Source organism: Mastigoproctus giganteus, chromosome 10 (genome assembly GCF_048544385.1).
Source record: "Mastigoproctus giganteus isolate SK-2022 chromosome 10, ASM4854438v1, whole genome shotgun sequence".
Classification (NCBI taxonomy): domain Eukaryota; kingdom Metazoa; phylum Arthropoda; class Arachnida; order Uropygi; family Thelyphonidae; genus Mastigoproctus; species Mastigoproctus giganteus.
Window position 1 is genome coordinate 95,029,981 of NC_143584.1, and position 22,913 is coordinate 95,052,893.

At 35.3% G+C, this 22,913-nt stretch overlaps 1 protein-coding gene across 1 annotated transcript in view; it reads right to left on the reverse strand.

Moving 5' to 3' along the window:
- The window catches only part of LOC150079166 (ubiquitin domain-containing protein UBFD1-like), a 158,484-nt gene that overhangs the window by 86,136 nt on the left and 49,435 nt on the right, over positions 1-22,913 (reverse strand). The window lies entirely within an intron of this gene.

Consider the following 22,913-nt stretch of genomic DNA (forward strand, 5'->3'; position numbering starts at 1 on the left):
TTTTTTTGTTCCCAAGGTGTTTTTCTTCTGATTGGAAATTTGCTCATATCCAGCCAGTTCCTAAAAAGGGTGACAAATCTCTCCCATCCAATTATCATCCCACTGCAATTACTATTACTCTTTCTAAAGTAATGGAGAAATCAATTAACAGCCAACTCTTAAACTACCTAGAAATCTTTCGTCTGATCAACGATCGCCAGTATGGATTCCGTCAGTGTCGATCCACTGGTGACATTCTGGCTTATGTTACCCATTTATGGACTAATTCAATGGAAAAGTTTGGTGAAACACAAGCAGTTGCGCTTGACATCTCAAAGGCTTTCGATCATGTTTGGCATAAAGGTCTTCTAAACAAGCTTCCATCTTACGGTTTGCCAACTGTTTTTTGTAATTGGTTATACAGTTTTCTCTGTGATCGCTCACTGAGGGTGATGGTAGATGGCTCTCTGTCTTCTAACTTCTCCACTAATGCCAGTGTCCCCCAAGGTTCAGTTCTTTCCCCTACTCTTTTCCTTTTGTATATTAATGACCTTCTTCCATTGACTAGAAATCCTATCCATAGCTTTGCCGATGATAGCAGATTGCATTCCACTTTCCATTTTGAGAAACCTTGTCCTGCTCAATCAGCTTCAACTTCTCAAAAATCTGCTACCGATTCCTTAAATGCCGATCTGCAGGTAATTCTCCAGTGGGGCAAAGGACAACTTAGTTGATTTCAATCCTAAAACTCAGTCTTGTCTTATATCTCGCAAAAAGGATTCTTCTGCTCCTATGCTCATCTTTGGTGACATTCCAATTTCTAGGCAAAATGATATATCTCTTTTGGGGATTACCCTGACTTCTAATCTCTCTTGGCACAAGCACATTACAAATATTGCTTCCTCTGCATCTAAAAAACTTGGTTTTCTCTTTTGCTCTCGGCATTACTTTTCTACCAAACAGCTGTTCACTCTTTACAAATCGCAAATCCGCCCTACCATGGAATATCGTTCCCACATCGGGGGTAGTGCCCCCAAAACTCTCAGGCTTCTTGATTCCATTCAGAAGAGGACAGTTAGGTTAATTAATGATTCATCTCTAACAGAGTCTCTCCGCTCGCTGTCTCATAGACGTACTGTTTCTACTGCATGGCTCTTCTACAGATATTTCCATGGGCACTGTTCTTCTGAATTGGCTTCTATAATTCCCGCTCTCTTTCAAAACAGTCCGAACACATGCTGCCACCAGCCAACATCAATTTACTGCCCAACTTCAACATCACAGAACCAACTTTTCATCTTCCTCGTTTATTCATTCAACTGCCGTTTTCTGGAACAACCTTCCTTCATACGTATTTCCTGAAAATTACAGTCTACAGAAGTTCAAGTCCAATATCAACAAATATCATCTGTTGTCTTCTCAACCTCGAGCCCAAGCACGGTACTAAGTATTATAGGTTCTAATACCTCTCGTGTTTGCGGTTTACATAAAAAAATATATATATATATATGAAAACCATACAAAGTCAACTATTACTATTACATAAAACAATATTAAAATATAAATATATGAAGTTAATGGTGAAACAAGAGCACTGATACACTTGATTTTTGTTGACTAAAAACAATGAATAGTTTCCCTACTTGTCAGGAATAATGAAAAAAAAAAAATGCTAATTTTTTTTCCCCTACACATTAGTTTCCAAAAGTGACATTATAATAACATATATAGAATACATCACACACGTATTCTATATAACAGTTGCTTTAAATGCTAGTTTATCATTAATATGTGTTATTTTTATTAATATTATTAATGTAACTTTTTTCAAATAGTGTCATATCATTGGTTTGCCAAGGACATACCATTAGCAAACCATGAAATGATGTTATCTGGGAAGGAACGAGGGGGAAAAAAAAAAAACATTCATTTTTCAAAATTCTGATTCCTTCTGCTACACTACAACACACTGGAAACTTTGCCATAAATCTGTTTGATTTTGGTCAACAGCTAAAATGTTTCGGTAATAAAATTAATCAATTTCAATATTAATGTGCTAATAACAAAATTAATATTAATGTTCATATTTAGCACAATATTAATGCAATAAATACGAATATGACAGTTAAAACAAATTATTAACTCTAGTTTTGATGATACTATACATGTCACTTTCAGCACATTTTTGCTCAATTTTTAGGGAAATTTGACCTTTCAGGTACAGTATGTGTGGCAGCACTGCAGCCATTGGTGCTAAATCAGCTACTTCCTGTCTAGACATCAGTCAGTTTAAGCCAGGCATCTGTCCATGCTACACTTGTTTTCAACTGAGCAAAATCTTAAAATTTTGCATGCCACATAAGTAAATAGTGCTGATAATTTTTGTTGTTTGTAGTGAAGTGACGTCTGCATCACAGGAGCGTGCCATTACTCTGATAATTAAAAAAAGCATACAACTGTTATTTTGACTACAAGGTTCGGGACCAAGACAAAAGCTGAGTGCCGCATAAGTTGCAATACTTGTGTTTCTAATCTTTACAGCTGGTTAAATCACAAAGGCTGCTCAATGCCTTTCTCCATGCCTATGATATGAAGAGAGCCTTTAGTAGGTCATATAATGGACTGTTATTTTTGTATAGTACCACCCCTTCAGCAGGGTATTTCACAGATGAAAGAGTGGACCTTAAGCTACCTGAATACATTATCTGCTATTTGACCAGTATGCCACAGAGATGTATTTCCCCTTCACAAGCCATCAGATTCTAAAACATGAATATGTTTCAGAATCTGATGAAAAAGTCAGGTTATAGCCAAGATAAATCACTTGAACCCTCCACATCAACAGACCCTGATTTTATTTCCAATTTCCACTCTTCAGAGGGACACAAAATTCAGAGATCTTGATTTACGAAAAAAATAGGGCAGAACTTTCAAGCTCAAGACTGCAACATTGGAATCTCCTTAAGATAATGTTAAAGTGTCTGTATACTGGTGCCACCAAAAAGGATTTAACCCAGCATTTTTAAAATGGAAAATAATCTTCTTGCCTGCACTGACCAATGGTTTAACGGACTCATTTAATACTGATCACAACCTTCAAGACCAGAGACTCTTCATATATGCTTCTAAATTGAGTTTAAAAGCAGTGCTACTACATAATGGCAATGTACTACCATCAGTTCCAATTGGTTGTGGTGGTGGTAGAGGTGTGTGATGCAAGAAAGCAAGCACATGAGCTTATGTAGCATCAACCAAAAAAAAAAAAAAAACATTTCACACATCCATTCCCTCTAAAAGTCTGTCCAGTTCCTCCTTGAATTTATTTAAGCTATCAACTTCCACAACGACAGACGAAAATTTGTTCCAGCAATCAACTACCTACTGGCTAAATGCAAATTCCACACATCTATTCTACAACTGTCTTTCCTGAATTTGAATTTATACTGCCCTCAGTTTCTTAATCTGGTAAAGAAGAAGAATCCCATCAGAATTGAGCCTGCTTAACCCATTCAAGGCCTTACACACCTCAATCAGATCACCTCACAGGTGCCTAGTCTTCAGATGCTGCAATTTGCAGAAATTAAGATTTCTTTTTTTTTGGTAAGAGGATCACTTTGTTCCTCTCACCAATCTTGTTGCCCTTCTCTGTACTTGCTCAAGCAACTCTACATATTTCCTAAAATTAGACTTCCAGACCTGTATGCAGTACTCAAGGTGTTGCCTTATACAAGTGGATAATCACATCCTATACATCACTGACCATACCAAATGACCTGCTCTGGCAGCCTGTTTGAACTGCTCAGAAAACTTCATATCAGACTGCACAATTACACCCCAAATCTTTTTCATTCTCCACTACCCTGTGTGTAGTACCACATGGTATGTTTTTCTGGGGTTACTTCTACCCATATGCAGTACTTGTAAGGCCTGTCAGAAGAAGGTCAAACATATACTAATATGCAATAGTGACTGCAGCTGCTCGTTATGCAAACTCTGGACAGTCACAAATCTTTAAAATGTCAAAGTCAGCTAAAGAGTGTTACGTTTGTGCTCAGTGCCGGAGGATATCCCCAAGGAAATCTGAAATCTCACCGGAGAAACCCGGTTCGACGTCTCAAGACGTGAATTGAGCTCAGAAACCAAAGGGCACACAGCCAGCTACATCGACCACTGATACTGAAAGTGCCATTCCGTTCCTCGGACTAACTTACTGGTTTCACTGGGAGGATACTCCCAGTGAAACCAGTAATGCTAAAGACATCCCCACAACCAAGCGCACCATCGGAACACAGCACAATCTCAATCCTACCTCTCACAGACTAAATGGACCCACGCACCCGAGGCCGCCGAATTGATTTGGACGGCAAGGAGTGTCAGCATGTACCCTGATGCTGAAGTCACAGCAGAGACGAATAGGCAGTATTCAATAGGGCTGCAAAATAAAAACCCTCCTGTTCGTTCCACCCAACCGCATATAACTGATGAGTTCCTGTTGCCAATGCTGAGTAACTTCAAGGCTGCGCTGCTAAAACGTGTACAATCGGAGTTTGATGCATTCTACGATAAGTGTTACGGGCTTTTCTCTAGCAAAATTTGTGAGGATGTGAAACGCAGCATAAGTCATTCTATTCCTGACTCACACTGCTATGGAAAAGTTGCAGAAATCAATCACTACACAGAGAAAATATCGCATTCCCATGCAAAAGGCAATAATATACCTGCAATGCAGTCCTCAACTGACACGTCAAATGAAAATGTAAAAATTCCACCGAGTGAGCATTCCATGTCCCTTCCAACCAGCCGTAGCACAGCCATCACGAGTGCCTCACAACCTATACACGTGCACAACTCATCAGTCAATTCATGCAGTCGTGAAGAAATTCCAGAAATTATGCCATCGGTACCACAAGAATTGCACCAAGAAGTGACATCAGCCATCATACAGAACCGCTAGCTCACGGCACTGAAATTCGTCCTAATAAAAAGGCCATCAGAACAACATGGGCAGGAATTGTGGCTAGATCTCAGCCCCATCCCACTTACAACACTCCATCACCAAAGTTCAAACAATCACACGAACCAGGTGCACGAATGAAAAATGCATGTGTAACAGGCACATCAAATTCTTCTAGGCTCAGAGCCATGATGCCATATCGCAACAAAACATCTAAGAATTTTTTCATTTCGAGGACAAGCAGCTAACGTCCTCCTTCAAGACCTCTACGTCAGTGCGGAAGTCACTAAGCTACCTACCAAGAGCAATAATTACGTTTCATTCAAGTTATCCTGTAAAGAAATGTCCGCCGAAGCTATTAGTAACCCCTCTTCCTGGCTGATTGGTGTTATTGTCTGACCCAAGCAACAGCGTCAGAAGGAGAAACATTGCGGAACACGCATCGGATACTCGACTAAATGGAAGCTGACTCAAGATCCAGGCTCTATGTTGCTGCGCCCCTTATGCCATACACAATACAAGACAGTCAGTCTAGTAGACAACAGCCCCATTTTATCCCATAGCCCAAATTCTCCAAGCAAGCAAAACAAGCTATGCTGGCCAATCCCAACAGTGATCACAATGACACACCCACGACCTCGTGTGGTACTTCCTCGTTCGATGTCCAAAAATTTAATTCAAGTGCACCGCTCTGACACTGTAAGTGTTATGTATCAGAACGTTAGGAGCTTGCGAAATAAAATGGAGACTACGGAGCAAATCATGCTAGCAGGCGAATTCGATATTTTAGCTATATCCGAAAAATGGCTTGAGCAACAGAACATAGTGATGGGGCTACACCAGCAGGCTATGTGGCAGAGTTCACCTCCAGGAGGAATAGATGGGGAGGTAGTGTTGCTATGGTCTTCAAAGACACGGCCTTCAAATTGATCAAAACTATCTACAGTGACTCACCAAATTTTGAAGCCCTAGCCATTACACTGCTCAGAAACGCATCCACAATAGATATCTGCGTAATGTATATCCTGCCGGTACCCACAATTGATATCATTACTGAGGCAGCCAACTGGGCAATCACCCACTTTCACTCCTCAGCTCACAATATAGCCATCGGAGATTTCAACCTCACTCCACAGCTCACTGGCCACAAGAAGGTCCTTGTTGACTACAAGAAGTCAGCAAATATACATCTAATCGATCACTGCCCTACTGGAGGAGAAAACCACCTTGACTTGCTATTTTCCTCCTTAGCATGTATGACTGAAGAACCACCTGAGATACACTACAAATTGGATCACAACCCTATCTACGCAAAATTAATTATTCCTACTCCGGGACCACCTGCCGAAAAAACGTTCAAACCGCCGTCATCGTCAGCTCCAAGCTCCTTAACATCCAAAAATGCCTGCAAGCCGCCACCCTTATACCTTGGCATGTCCTTGAAACGCGTGACATCTCGCTTGCAGTAAAACTATTGACAAACTGGGTAAACACCATTGCACAATATTCCACATCAAAGAAGATAAGGATCTCATCTTACTCAAAAGCCTAGTGGAATGCAAATGTACACATGGTTTTCCTGTTAAAGCAGCAGCTACACCAGATCTGCAAAAGAACTCAACAGGCTTCCTACCGGATATCTTATTTAAGAGCATGAGCACAATTTAATAGGGAGAACTCGTGAGCAATAACAGCACAACTGGGCACCCAACTTCAAAAAGGGAAAATCCCATACGCTTCAGATCCCACCATAGCTTTCCTAGTCAGCTGGACCCAGCTCGATGGCTAGATAATATTACCAGATTCAATACACACGCAGATCAACTAAACTCTCTTTTATGTCCTGACAATGAATTACAACAAGACATCGTACATTCCATCACCATTTATACACGTCAGCTGACAACAGCAATAAACTCCCTTCCAGCGACAGCAACCGCGGAGGTGGACAAAGTACCACAATTAATGGTAAAATGTCTTTCCTGAAATCCAAGTATATGATATCAAATAAGAAATTCATCAGAACAGTAATCTATTCTCCACTCCTCTATGCTGCTGAAGTGTGGGCGTCAGCCGCTACTACAATGAAGAAACCAATCCTCGCTGCAGAATTCTGGCTCCTTAAATGGGCAAACTGGAAAGCTTGTCTCCCACCACAGGAAAGAACTACAGGCTTATCAACCTCACTGGAGATACAGCGACTGCCTGATATCATCGAAATATCAGCGACTGCCTGATATCATCGACTGATAGCTACAGTTAAAATGATCACGGGTCAGATCTCAACATCGTCCATTTGGGATTTGTGTTACTGGCAAATACCCAAGCCAGAACTTCGGTCAACACCAATGCTCTGCTCGAGGAATCGGAGGCTTCATATCACAGACTGCTTCCTCCCAAACCAAATGCTACCTGAAGTACAGCACCTCAACGCTGACTTGCATAGGTTTTGCAGGAATAAAACCTACAGGAAAGAAGTATTAACAGCTCGCTCCAATTCCAGAATTGAATAAGTTCGTGTGCCCTCTGCACCATCTGCCAAGCTCTCCTGTGCCACGACAAAATTCATTTGACAGAGAAGTGCCATTCGTGTATATTAGATATTTTTATTGAAAATAAAATTTTTAAATAATAAAATTGTAAATAAGATATTTTTATTGTAAATTTTATTGTAAATATAACCATATGATGTAACTTGTAAATATAGTTAATCCTGCGTAATGTGAGGAAGTGTAATGACATGTTTACATTTTTAAAATTAGTGTGCATTATCCATTATTTATTCTAATGTGAGCATTATCTATTATCTATGTGCATTACCTTTTATCTATTAACTAATTATCTATTCTGATGTGAGCCCCTGGCCGTTGGCCGTGATGGGGCAATTGCAACTTCACTTAAATCTATGTATATTGTATTCATTTAGTTGCAATAAAGATTTTCTGTCTTTCTCTACTTTGCATTTGTCAATGTTAAACTTCAGTTGCCACTTCTCAGCCCATCTGCCCAACTTTTCTAGATCCTGTTGCAGTAGCATATTGGCATTACTGTCATTAACAACACTGCCAACCTTTGTATCACCTGCATACTTGGACATTCAGCCTGATATACCTTCATCAATATCATTTATAAATATACAAAACAACAGTGGGCTCAATACCAAACCCTGGGGGACTCCACTAATAACATTAGTCCATGAAGAGCAGCGTCCATTCATTACCACTCTCTATCTTCTCAACTCCACTCTTTTATCCATTGTAGTAACTTGCCCTTAAAACCATACTGTTCCAATTTGTACAGCAGTCTTCTTGCACAACGCTATAAAGAGCTTTCCTGAAATCCAAGTATATGATATCAAAATTATTTTTTGCATCCAGTTCCTTTGTAACAACATCACAGAATCCAATCAAATTTGTCAGACAAGACTTTCCCTTAATAAACCCACGCTGTGTCGGAATTATAACTGCAGTCTTGTCTAGATGATCCTGCAATGCTTCTTTAACCAGTGACTCGATTATTTTCTCCAGAAGAGAAGTTAAACTAACTGGTCTGTAATTACTCGTGTCACCCTTAGATCCCCCTTTGTGAATCAGGGAAAAATTTGCACATCTCCAGTCTGTGGGGACTGCATCATAGTATCCAATCAAATTGGTCAGGCAAGACTTCCCCTTAACAAAACCATGCTGTGTCCGAGCTATAACTGAAGTCTTGTCTAAATGATCCTGCAGTGCTTCTTTAACTAGTGCCTCCATTAATTTTCCTGGAACAGAAATTAAACTCACAGGTCTATAATTACTTTTGTCAGCCTTTGATCCTCCTTTGTGAATTGGGGTCACATTTGCACATCTCCAGTCTGTGGGTACCTCCCCTGGGTCCAAGGATGCTCTCATAATTATGGCTAAGGGTTTGCTTAGTTCCTTTCCCGCCTCCTTTAATATAACAGGATAGATTCCATCCACCCCAGGTGCCTTTCCTCTATTAACTTCAACAATTTCTCCTCCACTTTGGTCTCAGTTATCACAAAATCACTTAGCTCCCTGTTAGAGTTTGATAAGCTTCTGGAATTCCACTACTTGATTAATTCCTTGTGTGTGAATGTAGATGCAAAATACTGATTCAGTTTATCAGCTACCTGAGCATGATCATCAACAGTCAAACCATGTATTTTAAGTGGACCAATCTGATTCATTCCTTTCCTTCTTCATAAGTAAAGAAGTCCTTGCTGTTTTTCTTAGCTTCCTTTGCCAAAGATTTCTCGTAATCTGCCTTCTCTTGCCTAATCTCCTTTGTGACTTGATTACAGACTAGCTCATATCTGCCATAGGCTTCTGTGTAGCCTGTTTGTTATTTGGTTTTTAGGAGCATTAGCAGCTAATGCCATATTGCTCCGGGATATGCGGTGGTCATTCCCTGACCTTTCTGCATCCTCTGTATTTGGTGGTGATGGGCTCAAACCCCGGTCTAATCAAGAAGCGTGTGCTATGCACTGCTTCTGCTCTGTTAGCCTGATAATTTATATGCATCCCATGCATTTTTATTCTCTGCCATGAATTTCATTAGTTCTTCTGACATCTATTTAGTCCTAACCTTGAATAATATTTCTTAATCGGTATGAAAAGCCCAGTAGTTTCCATAATTAATTCCTTGAATGCTTTCCATTTAGAATTTGCTGATGGCAACATCATCAGTTGGTCTCACAGTAGAATTTAAAAACTGTCTGAGACCAACGGTCACCTTTATGAAAGCAAAAACCCTTTCCTTTACCCCTGATGGTAGTTAACTTTAAGTATATCCCTTGAATGCTTTCCATTTAGAATTTGCTGATGGCAACATCATCAGTTGGTCTCACAGTAGAATTTAAAAACTGTCTGAGACCAACGGTCACCTTTATGAAAGCAAAAACCCTTTCCTTTATCCCTGATGGTAGTTAACTTTAAGTATATCCCACATCAGTACACTATGATCACTGCCACCTAGTGGTTCTTTTATCTGGGGATTCTTTATACATGAATAATCACTGCTCATAATCAGATCAAGAATATTACTCCCTCTGGGTTGCCTCACACATGCTGCTGTAGAAAACAGTAATCCAGTAAATCCACAAAAGTCTTGCTAGAGTACGAGTGAATAACCACAAGTTCCATTCAATATTGGAAAGTTAAAATTCCCCCAATTATAAGACATTCTGATTTACTGGCATATATTAAATATATGCCAGTTTAAATATATGCCAAACAGAAACAGATAGCCTCAGATAATTACTAATGGGATATACTGAGTGGAGATAGCAAGTGTTAACGTTCCATTCAATGTATCCATATATCTGTGATTAGCTACATCATTTTAATTTTACTATTTTATTTTATTATATTCTGTGTGTTTATTTATAGGGTACAACAAAGAAGTCCAACTTATGTTACCTAAATACTTGGCCCTTTGACCTAATGGGTATAGTTTTTAGCCCCTAACTTATATTCTAAATTTTCCAATTTATCCAGTTGGTACTGTATTTAAAAAATTAAGGTTATATACAGACTGATGTAATGTTCAATCAATAATGTGATGGCATTAATCTGTTGTTCTGACACTCTTTTTCTATTCCTCATATTCTTCTACATAACTTTATATATATATATATATATATATATATATAAAATATTTTGTATAATATTGAAGATAATAATATAGAAGGTAATTCAAGCAGACAATACCAAGCTGGATTTAAAGAAATGCAAGGGATATATATGTATATATATATATTATTATATATATATAAAACATTTATATATATATACATAAAACTTATCGTTGTCTACCCACAATCTAGATGACTTCAACTGGGGCCAACCACCCAGACTGAAGGCAAAAAACAACAAGAAGTTCTCTGTTTCTGTAATGATCAATATCTGCTAAGATATATAAAATATAAAAAATCCAGAGATTAAGTAATTTGAATCTAAACCAATTAAAGGCAGTTAAAAATTTTTGAATCAAAAGGAAGATATTATAAATGTAAGCATATATTGAACATCGTTGACCCGACAGAGAACATAATTTAATAATTAAAATAAGAATAAATGTAAAGTATTAATGTCGTTCAGACATTAATACTTACAGTAACAAGTCTAGTAAGAAAACAGGTAATCTTGAACATGATATTGAATTTAGACATTTCCAAAAACAAACCTTTGGTAATATTTTCATTTCAATACTTAATGTAATTATTAACACAAATGAAAGATTACTGCAGGAAGAAATTAGCACATGTTACAATATAAAACACTATATCCATATGGACTGAATAACAGATTTAATCAAAACTACATGACTAATAATTTGAAAGATATTTGTGTTTATAATATGTTTCAAATTGCTAAACTTCATAAATATAAATGCAAAAGAAAATATAGTAAATCTAAAACATTTAAGAGCAACCGAGAACAGCTAGGGGATGTCATAGATTTATTTAAAATTTGGGACACCAATCCTATAAACATTGGTAAAATACATAATACACTCTTCATCATTAAACTTAGTGCACTCAAAGCCCTAAGCAGGAAAGCCAATAATTATGTCTTTGGATCTTCTCACCTTATGCACATTATACTAGACATTGTTAAATTCAGAATTAATATTTTTAATATTAACTAGCAACCAAAAAACTCTGTCTTTGTCTTATATTTTCAAAATAAAATGATGGATAATTTGGATATACATAGAACTATTAACTTATGTAACAACTTGCTACCTATTAATAACTTACATATTAATATCAGATTTAGATATGCTAAACCATTTGGTCTTAAAGTGTGTAACAACAAAATTATAGCTACAAACCTTCAACAATATTAACATTGGACAGGATGTGTGTTTTCCACAAGCCTTCATTTCTTAGATACGCAGATCCTAACCATAACCACATTATAACCAGCGATTTAGATATAATCCCATATCCTGAGCTTAGAGATATTTTATCACTCAGTTTTAAGTTTCGACCTAATCTACCTATTAATAAATCAACTTTTAAAAAACTGTTATATCTAGATTTATTAAAATACTGCATAAGATCCGCATACAAATAACAAATATAACATACCGGTTGAGGTATACCACATGTGGCTGTTCACAATGCTAAATATCATATTTAACAAATACAATCAATTGAAATTCATACCGGATAATCTAAATAATACAAAATTAATAAATAAGCAGCTCAAAGAAATACACAGGCATTTTGTAATTACTCCGGTTGACAAAGCTGCTCGCAATTATATGTAAGTCATATTACACAGAAATTATTAAAAATGAACTGCAGTCCAGTAGCACATACAAATACAGTCGGTCCTCGTATAACACGTGTTTACATTACACGAATTCAATCATACACGATTTATAAATAGGGGAACGTTATCTTATATAACACGAACCGAATTTGCTTATGCACGATTCGCCTTTGTGTTTACAAGAAATGGCAGTCGAACACGGAATCACCCCAACCGAACGCAACACGATAGGAATGAAGAAGATTCTGAAAATGTATTTGTGTGTTTTATATCAGTGAAGGGGAAACACATTTCACCATAATAACGTAAAAACCAACACAATTCCAGCTATCGATATAATCGCAAATGCAATTAGATGGAGTTTACTACCAGTTTATAACAGATTTCACTAGCAGAAACGAAACTGGAAATTGTTTTTATTGTTTTATGGTAGTATTAAAATGTGCTTTAGTAAAATGTGGGGTGTTAATAGCGTATCTCGGCATTTACGGTGTTGTTTATTCAGTTGCTATACGTGTGTAGCTTTGTTTATGTATTAAGCGTGCCTCCTCGTTTTGTAATTGCGCTTTATTCCCTAAAAATGTGTAAAATACTTAAAAGGTGTGAAAAGAAAGCGTCCTGGCAAAGACACTGCAGATTCAGAGAGAGAAAAAAAAAAGCAATATCGATAAACAGAGGCGGACTGGGTCAAAAATTCTTACTCGGGAAAATTTATAGTGGCCTCATACTATGGTTTATGGCCAAAATCACACCGGCCTCCGGCCCACCGGGGTTTCCCCGGTAAGGCTTATGGCCAGTCCGCCTCTGTCGATAGAGAAAAAATATGAAATTGTGAAACGCTTTGAGCGAAATGAAAGACCATGTGATACTGCACGTGCTACAGACCTAAATGAGGCAACCCTGAGAATTACAAAGAATGCAGAGAAAATAAAAAAAACTTTCATAGCGGGAACAACTCAAAGTGTAATTAAAATCCATTAGGTTAAGACACAAGAATTGGAAGAGATGGAACGGCTGTCATCTGTTTGGATAGAAAATCAAACAAAAAACAAGTTTGCTTACGATAGAAGCAAAAGCATTAGCAATATTTTATTATGTAATAGTCGTAATAAAATACGTAAGCATTTTATTACGACTTACGTATTATAATTTATACTTACGTATTATAAAATACGTAAGTATTTTATTACGACTATTTTATTTAATATAATAAATTTTTTACAAATAAAATACGTATTTTATTCGTAAAAAATACTTTTTTAGTATTAAAAAATACTAAAAATACTTTATTATATTATAATGAAAAAAATATATTTTTTTTATTACGTATTTTAATCATTATAAAATACATAAGTATTTTATAACGATTAAAATTACCCGATTATTTATTGTGTTTGGTAATGTTTTGGTTCCAAATGTGTGTTCAATCTTGGGTGGTCGGCACCTAACCCCACTTTTCCCATAGGGCCTGTTGTTTATATTGCACGATTTTGCATTGCACGAGGGTTTCTAGGAACACAACTATCGTGCTATACGAGGACAGACTGTACGTAGCATCTTCCCCTAACGTAATAATCAAAAAACTAATAGCATTGCATAAAAAATTAAAGTTAAAGTACAATAACCTAAAATATCCGTTTATATATGATATACCTAAATTCCATAAATCACCTATTGCATTTAGATTCGTAACATCATGTAGAGATAGTTATACTAAAATTCCAGGTAAAACGTTAGAAAAGTTACTTAAAACTATATTAAATAATGTAAATAAAACTATTATAATAAATAACAACTTACCAATTATAAATGCAATAAAAAATAACAATATTCAGCAAATACAAACATTTGACTTTAACCGTTTATTCACTAGCATCAATCTCAACAATTTAAAAGATGTTCTCCAAAAACTATATCTGGAACATAAAAATGCTATAAAGTTTGATTTAGCCTACTGGGATACTCTAATAAATTTATGTATTTTTAAGAATTACGTATATGACAGAACTTCGTTATACTTAATAAGTGAATGGCACCCCTATGGGAAGTCAAGCATCCTGCATAATTGCAAACCTCTATCTATATTCTACAGAACATTCCAAGATAACCTACTTATGTTCAGATACATAGATGATCTATGTGTGTTTAATTGTCTGCATTTCGTTCAGGATTACAGCAAATTATATCCAGAAGAACTTGTATTGGAGAAAACTAACAGTTCTGATACTATAGCAAATCACCTGGATCTTCTTATAGAAATATTCCATAATAATATAGATGTAAACATATATAATAAAAGAGATGCATTTAATTTCAATGTAGTCAGCCTTACAAACTGGAGATCTAATATATCGAAATCAGTGCATGCTACTATCATTTTATTCCAATGCCTGAGGATTGCTTCTATTTGCAATAAAAACACAACCTATTCAGCAAACATAATAGCATTGTACAATAAGTTGATAAATAATAATTTTCCTATCACTTACCTGAAATACCACTTCAGGAAGGCGATAAATAAAATTAATTTCAAAAATTTATTTTCTGAACCCATTGCTTCAATATAATTACCATAATTACGGATTTAGAGCCATGTATATTATGTACATAGGATACACTTTGCTTTCTTTGTGTCTTACAGCTTAGAAAACTTGTACCCACCAGCCTGCAAATTATAGTGTATCATTTATTTTATTTTCACACTGTATATACTTAAGTTCACGCTAAGGTGACATGCAAATTCAGCTCAGGATCCTACTATAGGAACGGGTTTGCGATCCCGGGCACACCTGAGCTACAACTTATATCTTGTATTGTCTTTAAGCTATCCTACACTCTTTGTTCTTATTTCTCTGAAATTATTAGAGTAATCCAAGGATGTAGGAGAAACTATTTCTTATTTATACTCGCTATATTTTCGCCTTTATGGAGTTCAGGTTCTATTATTCCTACTCTATTAGTTTTTATTCTTCTTACTATCTGCATGTTTCTCTTTGCGTTAACTTAACTTTAATTAATTATTTATTTTTACCATATCCATCACATAGGGGTCACCACATATATACTCGCTAGAGGGATTATTATTTTAATGACTAATTGTTACATTATGTCCTGGATACGATAGATATGCCTTATACTTTACATTTATTCTTTTTTTAATTATTAAATTACGTTCTCTGTCGGGTCAACAATGTTCAATATATGGTTTCATTTATAATATCTTCCTTTTGATTCAAAAATTTTTAACTACCTTTAATTGGTTTAGATTCAAATTACTTAATCTCTGGATTTTTTTATATTTTATATATCTTAGCAGATATTGATCATTACAGAAACACAGAACTCCTTGTCGTTTTTTGCCTTCAGTCGAAGTCATCTAGATTGTGGGTAGACGATAAGTATATATATATATATATTTTTTTTATATATATATATATCCCTTGCGTTTCTTTAAATCCGGCTTGGTATTGTCTGCTTGAATTACCTTCTATATTATTATCTTCAATATTATACAAAATATTTTATACACATTATGGTCATAATTCATAACTGCTCTAGCAACTGCATTGGCCCATAAGTATTAGTTACAGCTTGTTACAATTTATTAACTTTCTTTCCATATTACTCATCAAGCTACTCTGTGAAGAAAAGGCTGTACTTTCAGATCAGGTTGGCATATTGCAGAATCAGGTATGGGGCATAATGGTCAGTCTATTTTTATTTTATTTTGATTTTGTTATCTTTTAGTAGTAACCCTTTTTGGTGATATTTCACGTCTTTCGGAACTGGTACCTTTCTGGGGGGGGGATACCGCTAAATTATTATGTAATTGGCATTATTTTAAATTTTATATCAGTTTTATTAATTGGATTTAAAGTGCTAAATTATATAGGGGTTTTTCGGCTACTGTTTATGTCTTATCTTTATTTTCCCTTTCTCGTTCTTTCGTTTTATTTTGAGTTATTTTTATGTTAATTTTCGCTCTACAGTTTTTGCCATACTACTGGCTTATGTTTTATTTTATTTTAAAATATTGGATATATATATATATATATATATATATACAGTAAACCCCCGCTATTCGTGGAGGTTACGTTCCTGAGAAATGCTGCGAATACCGAAAACGCGAATACTGAGTTATGGTTCCCATAGTAATAAAGGGGTTCCGTTCCAAAGTATGAAATATATAAGAAAAACTGGTCTAAAATTTTGTCTATGTATGTATTATATGTACCTTCATAATATGGCTATGTACATAGACAGTACATAGTGAAATGCAAGCATATGGCATCGAAATGAAAATAAGAAACAATTTAATATTAAATGTAATATTTATTAGAAATTTCAAACAAATATTTCAAACCAGCGTCTTTGCTAGCTAAAAAACGTATCCCGCCAGTGCTATCACCAGTTTCGCTAAAGTGTTGATAAAGGAGTTTTGCCTTTTCACAAATGATGAGTGAATTTAACGGAATTTTATTTTGAGTTCGGTATTCTATCCACAGATTTAAAGCCTTTTCCATTTTTTCTAATTTAACATCACGAGTTACAGAGCAAATTTTTGAAGCAATTAGCACGTTTTTATGGACACTATGGCAGATTTTTTCTTTCCAATTTCTTGATTGATCGTACCGTTGACTCATTGATTTTACAATGTTTTTCCACTGAGGAGACACTTTCACCATTAGAAATTTTGTCTAATAACTCAATTTTATTCGCTAATGTCATCACCTTTGATCTTTTCACATTTCCCTTGTTATTCGTAGCCATATTTTTGTACGGGTTAGAAAGAACTTTAAAGTCACTTTAAAGCCACAATAAAGTCACTTTCTTCCGTTAACACAGTTGAAAAAGTCTGTTTTACACTGCAAAACGGTAGATTTATCACTTTTGTAAGCATATCAATTTATAAATTTATTAAATTTATAAGCATATAAATTAAAAGCAAACGACGAAACCTTCCATGACAAGCGCATAACACATACTGAACAAGGATTAGCGAGAAACATCCACGCTCGCGATTTTGTCACCCCTCTCCCCCCCACCCGCTGAGCGCTGTTTTGACCGGGAAAGATAATTTTAGCCACGTCCATGTTTTTTTTATGGCGGAAAAAATTCATGGCACTTTAAAATTCACATTTTTTCAGGTTTCATTTTATATTAAATCAGCGACCACGAATACAGATACCGTGAATAGCGGGGGTTTACTGTATATATCTGGGAGTGCTTTTGTTCTCATTGTAGGAAACAATAATAAAGACAAAAAATTATCAACCAGATCAAGGGAAGTTTTTTCAAATATGATAGACCAAAATGATTATACACTTTGATCATGGAAGGATTTATATTCAAGCTGATACCTTGTGAGGGAGTGAACTAGCCTATTAAAATAACATGAAACAGCTGTAAGATTGCTGTAAATAAGAACAACATCCATGAGCTACATTACCGAGTTAATAAATTTTCAAGCTCATGCAGTTTAATTTAATCCAACAATTTAATCTATGCAATAAAAGGATTTTCTTATTTCTTCTGGCCATCCAAATGGCCACCCAGGGAAGAAAATTGTATTACTTTAAGTATCAAATTAGGGAAAAAAGGATAAAGGAAACCTACATGGTATAATTAAGCAAACATTAAACTATTCAAATAATCATTTATTTCTCAAATAATTTCAAATAAAAATATCAAGTAACTGTTGCTGCTGCCATATATGGGAAAAAAAAAAATAACAAACCAATAAAATAAATAATATAAATTATTAATATTTATTATTTATTTAAAGCAAGAAGACTGTGAATTATTTCTTGCAGACAAACACAGACCATCAAATCAAAAATAAACTAAACAAGGACTCCCCTAAAGTAATCATGCCGATAGTTCCCTTACTCTTTCAATTTTCTTTTTTCCCTCTCATTTTGGATTTTTGATTTGATGGTTTGCATTTATTAGCATGGCATAATTCTGTAGTCTTGCATAACATCATGTCACAGTCAGCAGTACTGCATAAACATCATGTATTTCTGGGGGGGGGGGGGGTCCCCATAGTTAAAGTAGGGTTTTTTAATATTTAATTATTTTATTTGTTTGTTAATTTTTGACCCCATATGCACAACTGCCAACCTCTTCTAACTTTCCAAAAAGATATAAATTAAGCATTTGTAAGCAGGAGAAAAACATGAAAAACTTAGTAAGTTTTATTGCAAAAACGCAGGAGTGCAAAAAGAAGAGAAAAATGTGGTAATTATTGGAAAAAGTAGGAGATTTTTTGAAGTTCATACTGCATTAGAAATTAAATTTCACTGGAAAAATTACACATTTTATATTAAAATGTGTAATTTTTATATTAAAATGTGTAATGATTCCATGGAATCATACAACCATGGAATTTTATATTTAAAAATGTGTAATGATTCCATGGAAACATCAAGAACAGTATAGTATTAAACATTAGATTAATTAAAATTTTCCCATCTGTACATTTCTGTTTGGATATTCTGTTAGACAACAAATGGTTCTCAATGCTTCAAGAAAGATAATGTTGAAGACTGTGTCCTCTTCCGAACTGTTAAGTCAAAAGTTTTGTTCAAACAATGGAAAACTTGCTAAACCTGCTGTCAGAGATATTTCCAAAGCTTCGAACTCAGTTTGTTTTTCTACTTGGCTGAATATCTCTCACATCAGAATCCTATAAGGAATTGTTAAAATGACAAACTTGATTTGGGAAAATATTATATTTCAAGTTACCTTGTGTACGTGTCATTTCCCCAACCAATGACTGCTGTATATCAGCTTTTTCTTCTTTTACAATAGAGTCTTATAAGTTCTCCACTGAAACTGACAGCTGATGTTGCAAAACATCTATTGCTTCATCTATTTTTCTTTCTTTAACAAACAGGAAGTAGAGGAAAACTATCCACAAAAAATTTCAAATTTGAAAATGACACACAGCCTACTGATGAAACTTGTGCTACTTCAGCATTTATAAGAACAATTTTTCAATGGAAACTCATGCACCATGTGGCCACATGCAGCCATTAAGTCATTGGGCAAAAGAACAGAATCTTCTCCTGTTGTTTACTCTCCACTACTTGAGCAGTAGAAATGCCTATGACTAACTCAGAATCATCCTTTCTGGTTTAGTCTGCTATAGTAATCAACTTCCAAAATTTAAGTGGAAGCTTTGTAAACTCCTGGTTAGACAAATTTGCATATAACATTTCTTCAACATATCTAAGAGTAATCAGTATATCAAATCTAATTTAATATACTGAGTAATCCTCAGTATATTAAAAAAAAAAAAGTTCTTGTTCGGTATGACCACCAGGTCAGTGGAGTTCACAATAAATCATCAATACAAACATTAATCGTATTTAGCAGTCACGGACTTGAACCCTGTCCCACTCAAAGAGCACATGCAATTTCACTCTTTCTCCTGACCACTTGGCTACATCAGGCTTAGTAAGGTATGTTGGATTGAAGAGCCATATTCAGATTTTAAAATGTTAGCATAACATTTCAAAGAAACAAAGAAATTGTCTTATTCAAGCCAGAAGAGAGAAAAGCAAACAGACTTTCTGCATGACTGAGGATAACATGCCTACAATTCATCAGATTACACAGCCTGTTTAGGATTGCTTTTACCTGAAGTCTGCAATTTCAGAATTTTTTTTTTGTGAGTTCATCAATTTGTCTCCTTCTTTTGGGTCATGAACTGGATTTGAACATGAGTCAGTCTTATCATTGACAAAATCTCATTCCTAGCAACCTATCTGCACTTCTAAGAGAATTCATATTGGGCTGTACAATTATCCCTAGATATTCTTCATTCAAGGTAGTGCTTAGTATTTACTAAGCTGACTTACTTCTGGTCAGAATTTTTCTTATGGGATTGTCAATGATATATAGTTAATTTATCATCAGGGACAAAAAGGGGATTATTCAGTTGCATACTGTCATTATTGGGCTGCATCTTGAATATGGGTTTACAAGCCTCATTTTAGAAAGGATGTATATACAGTGGAGAGAAGAGAGTTTAGTTGAGGGATACAAAAGGGTATTCACAAATCTGCCAACTCTTCTGCTCTAATCAGAATTTTTCTAATAATTGGGTTCACCTTCCAGCTTTATAGCAAAAATAACATATTTGATTGAATGTTCTTTCTTCACTGCTTTACAATTATATAATTTTGGTGTCTGTTATTTTCTTGAAACATTAATAATTTATTGCCAGATAAACAATACAAGTATAAACAGTAATAATATTTTACCAAATCCCTCCATTCTAATAAATAATACTTGTATTAAAACTTGTGCAAACCAATTACATGACATTTTGTAAAAATATTCCAGAAAGCTGTTTTGGACTAAACAAATTTGAACAGACATTAACAATAGAAAAGTCATAATGTAGTAAACTATTGTTAACAGTAAAGAAAATGAAAAGTTTTAATCATTCAGTATTGCTTAACATATGCTATTTTCGCTGGATGTTCTTCACTTGACACATTGGCAAACTGAATAATAATTATATTTTCAATTAGAGGATGATTTATGAAATTTTAAAGTTTAACAACACAGTTACATTAAATCCAGCCAGCTTGTATGGTTTCGCTAATTTTTCTTTTGAATATCCAAACAGATTTCAATTTAATGTCTACTTATCACTTGATGGGATTCAGATCTGTATAATATGGAAGCAACTGAAAAACAACTCTATATATGGCTGTAATATTGATTTAATTTCTATCTTTTCTTTGAAGGTTTATGAACTTTTGTTAATATAAAAGTTTGCCTTTAGCATCTGTTCAAAAATGGGATGTTGTTATTCAATAAGCCATGCTTGCATATCAGCTTATTATTTTGAAGTAATAATGAACAGCTTTAATGAACTTTAATCATAAATAATCACTCAGATTATAGAACAGTAAAAATCATCAATACCAGTTATCAGATGGTCATCTCTTGTTTTATTTGGTAATTTGAAATATGTTTTGCTCCTTTTTATATTCTAAAAACTGTCCATTGAAACATCATTTTTGATGTCAAAAATGATGTCAAGAAACATCATTTTTGTCTATGCACCGCAGTCCACTTTTAATTGGTATGATTGGAATACCATTCAATGCTTCTTTCTCAGAAAAGTCCAAAACATTTGCAACCATTTTCTGTAAGATGACTGTGAAGATTTTTTTTATATTTTTTTTGTTAGGCATTTTTAATTTTTTATTATGAAAGCTAATTTCCAAGAATTACTCATCTCACTAAATAAACAGGTTCATTCCTTTTTGAGTGAATAAACTTATTCATTCTGACTGGATGGTCACTACATTTTTACTGTTCTAATGCCAAGACTGTTGAAACTATCTGTAGCAAGAGACCAACCAAATAAGACATGAAATAAAATGAAATATGAGATTTATGAATTATCAGTACTTTTAAATTTGCTGATAACCAGCCAATAATGGCCTTGGATTTAATCCTTCCACATGGTCAATGCCAAACTATGTTTTATTCATGATTGTGCTGAGTACAGAATGTTGATCAGATAATAAAAAAAAATAAAAATAAAAAAAATCACATTTCATTCATCAATTAGCTCCAAACATTAATGAATTCATGCCCCTCAGGTGTGCAATCTGAGTAAGAGAAAGGATCCCATCAGCATTGAGCATGCCCAAACCATTCAAGGCCTTATACGCCTCAATCATATCACCTCGCAGGTGCCTAGTCTCCAGATGCTTCAATTTGCAGAACTTAAGCCATCCTTGATAAGAGCAACCCTTTGTTCCCCTCACCAGTCTTGTTGCCTTCTCTGTACATTCTAGCAGCTCAGCATCACTCCCTAAAATGAGGCCTTCAGACCAGTATACAGTACTCGAGGTGTGGCCTGACCATTGCCTTATACAAGGGGATAATCACCTCCTTATCCCTACTAGCAAAATTGCTGTATATCTTGACAAGATCCCATGAGCTGCTCTGGCAGCCTGTCTACACTGCTCAGAAAACTTTAAATCCGACTGCAAAATTCATTCTCCACTACCCGAGTATAGTACCACAGTTGGTAGGTTACTCTGGGGTTACTGCTACCGACAGGCAGTACTTCACATTTGTCAATGTTAAACTTATTAATAGTAGAGAAAAGTTTGTTTGTTTGTTATTTGGTTTTTAGGAGCATTAGCAACTAAGGCTATATTGCTCCGGGATATGCGGTGGTCATTCCCTGACCTTTCCGCATCCTCCGTATTTGGTGGTGACGGCTCGAACCCCGGTCTAATCAAGAAGCGTGTGCTACGCACTGCTGCTCCTTCCCACCTGGCTACGGAGGCACCAGTAGAGAAAAGTAAATGCTTACTGATTTCTGAATTTTTATTGATTACAGTTCATTCTGTTTACAAGAAAAACATGTTGCAAGCATGAAGAAGTGAGAAACAGCAGCAATAGTAGTAGTTAAATTTTAGATGTGGTATATGAATTTAATTCTCATGTTTTCAAAGGTTCAAGACATTAGCATGTGTTATGGATGGCTGGACTAAAGTAAACCTGGACTAAAGGACTTGGCAAGCGTTGTTGCACCACGCTGTAAACGTGGATACTTCACAGGATCATTTCTGTAGTATGATTACCGAGTGAGTTTACAGCTGCTTTTTCACCAAAATAAATGGGATCTTCTCTAACTGCTTCAGGGACAGTTCCAA